We start from the raw sequence: 4,525 nt of genomic DNA, 5'->3' as shown, positions 1-4,525 counted from the left end.
GAAACGATCTGTGTATTACTTGCTTGTATGCCCTTTGACCTCTCGAGTTTTCCATAGCCTTTAATTTTTATACTATCGATACCATCAATACCATATTTACATTATATATTTTAAGTAACAGTGTGAGCTTCACCGTGGTACCACTTACTGGTAGATATTGAGATATATGGTTCCTCTTTCATTTTAGCTCTCCATGATTAATATGAAGTGTTTGATATCATGAGGGACTGGGAAAGCCCTTGCCCTGCCAGAACTCTATAAACCTGTAGTTTCCAAGTATAGCAAGAAATACACATATATAACCAAATATACACATATAAAACCAAGAGAAAGATCTCACAGAATATGTATCCTTACTCAGTATGTACCCTGATGTTTTCATGAGTGACTAGTGGATCATAACCCATAGTCTGAAAAATGTCAAATCCTCTTCTAGCCATTTTGGAGAACAAGAAGTAACTTGAGACTGGCCCTGTTCCAGAAACTTACCCACTTGTGCTGCTCATCAGAGCAGTGGTTTCCATGGTGGCAGTTCACAGGACCCTGACCAGTTTTTCCTGTTGTCAGTATTTTGGTACAAGACCTGACCCATGCTGGAGCCACCCCAGCTCTGCTGTCCATTATCTTCCACCTTCTTCACTTTGGTTCCCAACCAGAGCAGAAGGTGGAAATTGTTTTGCTAAGCTTCTCTGTCCACTTCAGGTCTGCATTTTTGTTTTCCTGGACCATGTGATATTTTAATAGTCCATAATAGCATTGTTATTCCTTGTTTTTTCCACCCCAAAATGTTCTGATTTCAAAGTGTTATTAAAAGAGCTCCCTCCTGTTTTCTACTAGAACACAATATAGCAAAGTTCTAAAGTATCCTTTAATCTTCACAGTTCTTTCCATTTTTGTCTGTACCTAGAAACTGATAGTCCTGTTATTACTGTTTTTTCACAAATTGAGACCTTAGTATAATAAGTAACTCCTTAACCCCAAACCACAAGAACATACCTTTCCACATCTGCATGGAACTCCACCATCAAAAGACCAATTTATTGTCCAAATGACCCATGCCAGTCTGTATAAACCAAAAGTAGGTATTCCAGTAAATGAGGTTTCATGGTTTAAATGAACTTATTTCTACAAAACACAGAAGATCAAATAATGTAGTATAATAATATATTGGGGCCCCTGGCTGGCTCAGTCAGTAAAGCATGTGACTCTTCACCTTGGGGTCATGAGTTTGAGTGTTGGATGAAAAGATTATATATATTATATATATAATATCTATAAATAGATTGATCGATCAATCTGGTCCTTGTCCCTGATTCCTTGCAGAGAGCTTCAAAAACCCTTGGAAGTTCGTGGGTGATAGAAGTCTCTGTTAGGCTAATCAGGTGAGTAGTGGAGGGCCCTTAGGTAGCTTCATAATAGGACTAGTTCCCAAGAGAACCAATCCTGTGATGGTGATTACAGGGTTGGAACTTTGGGCCAGGCCAACCTTCTGGGAGGACAGGGACTGGAGATTAAATTCAATTACAGTCACACTGGGCAATGATTTAATCAACCGTACCTATATAATGAAGTCCCAGTAAAAACTACACCAAGGCTGAACACAGCCTCCCGGTTGGAGAACAACTTGTTGTGCTGGGAGGGTGACATGCCCTAACTCCACAGAGAGACAGGCAGGCAGGCAGCATTGGAGCTCTACTCCCTCCCAGACTTCACCCTATGTTTATCGTTTATAATAAAAGTGTTATCATAAGTATAGTGCTTTCCTGAGTTCTGTGAATGGTTTTAGAGAATTATCAAATATGAGGTGGTGGGAACCCCCAATTTTATAGCCAGTCGAAAGTATGAGTGTCCTGGGGAACCTCACTCAGAGCTGGCCTCTGCAGTAAGGGCAGTCCTGTGGGGGAGCTGAGCCCCTAAACCTGTAGAATCTGACGCTAACTTGGGGAGGGGAGGATGGGAAGGAATCATCAGAATTGAACCGATCAAAAAGCACCTGCTGGGGGGGGGGGAGACTGAATAAGTGATATAATTTAGATATCGCACACAAAGCCTCAATCTACCCTACTGAAGCTGGGAATCCTGGAGACAGTGCATCTCTGTAGGTGGCCTCTTGAAGTTCCAAAACCTAGAGCCTTAAAATGGATTCAGGAATGGATCCCCTGGGGTGGCTCAGTCGGTGAGCAGCTGTCTGGATTTCGGCTTGGGTCATGATCTCAGAGTCATGGGATCGTGCGCTGGGTCTGGCTCCCTGCTCAGTGCAGTCTGCTCAAGATTCTCTCTTCCTCTCCCTCTGCCCCTCCCCCTACTCACACACCTGCTCTCTCTCTAAATAAACAAAGAAAATCCTTAAAAAATAATAAAACAGATTCAGGAAGGTCAGCTTTTGAAGCTAACTTCAAATACCAAGTAAAGACATTGCCCCATTGTACACCAAATATAATTATAACTAAATATATTTGAAACATGTTTATTTAAATGATTGTTCCTCCCAGGTTTCACTTGTCAAATGTCAGCCTTGAAGTTTGGTTTTACTAAAACAACATTATCACCGCAACCAAAAAATCTCAGTCAACCCAGAGGTGCTAAAGTCCCTGGCCAACAAGGATACGGCCTGGTTTTTCTTCAAAAGAAGTGACTGACCACTTTGAGTCTAGATATATGCAAACTTTCCTGTAAAGAGCCAGATAATAGTTCAGGCTCTGTAGTCTACATATGGTCTCTCTCACATATTCTTTGAAATTTTTTGTAGAATCCTTTAAAAGGCCTGATTTAGCTATAACTTGTCTACCCCTGGTCCAGACCCTTAACACTTTCTCTGAGGCCAATCATAGCAAAATATGCCTCCTTCAAAAGCCACTGGTTCTTCGCCCTGGCTAGACATTAGAATAACCTAAAAAGGAGTGCCTGGGTGACTCAGTTGGTTAAGCGTCTGCCTTTGGCTCAGGTCATGATTCCAGGTTCCTGGGATCGAGTCCCACATCAGGCCCCCAGCTCAGCGGAGAGTCTACTTCTCCCTCTCCCTCTGCTGCTTCCCCTACTTGTGCTCACTCTCTCTCTCTCTCTCTCTGTCAAATAAATAAATAAAATCTTTAGGGGAAAAAAAAAGAATAACCTAAAGAGCTTTTATTTTTTATTTTTTTAAATATTGTATTTATTTACGAGAGAGAGAGAGAGAGAGAGAGAGAAGGAGCGGGGGGAGGGAGAAGCAGAATTCCCGATGAGCAGGGAGCCCCATGTGGGGCTCGATGTGGGGCTCCAACCCAGGACTCGAGGATCATGACACTTAGCCAAAGGCAGACGCTTAACCGACTGAGCCACCTAGCCACCCCAGAATAAACTAAAGAGCTTTTAAAAAAAATAATCAATAGCGGTGCCTGGCTAGCTGGCTTAGTCAGAGGAGAATGAGACTCTTGATCTCAGGATCCTGAGTTCCAGCCCCATGATGGGTGTAGGGATTATTAAAAAAAAAAAAAAAATAGGGACACCTGACCAGTTCAGTAGGAAGAGCTTGCAACTCTTGATCTCAGGGTGGTGAGTTTGGGCTCCACTTTGGGTGTAGAGATTACTCAAACAAAAAACTTAAAAATTAATTAAAAAAATGATATATAAACTTAAAAAAAAAGATTTTAGGGCTCCTGGGTGGCTCAGTTAAGCGTCTGTCTTCAGCTCAGGTCATGATCCTGGAGTCCCTGGATTGAGTCCCACATCCAGCCCCACATCAGGCTCCCTGCTCAGCAGGGAGTCTGCTTCTCCCTCTCCCTCTGCTCCTCCCCCTGCTCCTGCTCTCTCTCTCGCTTACTCTCCCTCTCAAATAAAAAAAAAATAAATCTAAAAAAAAGATTTTATTTATTTAAGAGAAGAGAGAAGAGAGAGCACAATTAGGGGTGGGGAGCAGAGGGAGAGGAAGAAGCTGGATCCCAGGACTCCAAGATCTGGACCTAAGCTGAAGGCAGACGCTTAATTGCCTACGCCATTCAGGTGCCCCTAAATAAATCAACTTTTTAAATAAATAAATAAATAAATAAATAAATAAATAAATAAATAAATAAAATTGATATTGGGATTCTTGGCTGTCTTGCAGCCTTGATTTGGGGTCCATGATGGGCATAGAGCTAACTCTAAAAGAAAAAAATTGATATGGGCTCTGTACTCCCACCTCCAATCCTGATTTAGATTTTTATACTGCTTTAGCACTTGCTCTCCAGATGGTTCTATGAACAGTCAGGGTTGAGAACCCTGGTTATAAATATTACAGTTATTTTAGTCACCTCCAAAAATGTAAGTTTCCCCCAAGGGAAAAAAACCTTTCCCATTTCTGCGCACTCTGGCTTAGCTCATAATCTCAACTTGGTTCCAGCCAGTTTTATAATAGCATCTAGATTTCTGTATAAACAAAAGACTCATTAACAGTAATAATAGCTGGGGCACCTGGGTGGCTCAGTCCTTGAGGGGCTGCCTTCGGCTCAGGTCATGATCTCAGGGTCCTGTGATAGAGATCCCACCTCGGGCTCCTTGCTCAGCAGGA

The sequence above is a fragment of the Ursus maritimus genome, unplaced genomic scaffold (assembly GCF_017311325.1).
Source record: "Ursus maritimus isolate PB19 unplaced genomic scaffold, ASM1731132v1 scaffold_23, whole genome shotgun sequence".
In the NCBI taxonomy this organism is placed as follows: domain Eukaryota; kingdom Metazoa; phylum Chordata; class Mammalia; order Carnivora; family Ursidae; genus Ursus; species Ursus maritimus.
This window is presented reverse-complemented; position numbering follows the sequence as displayed.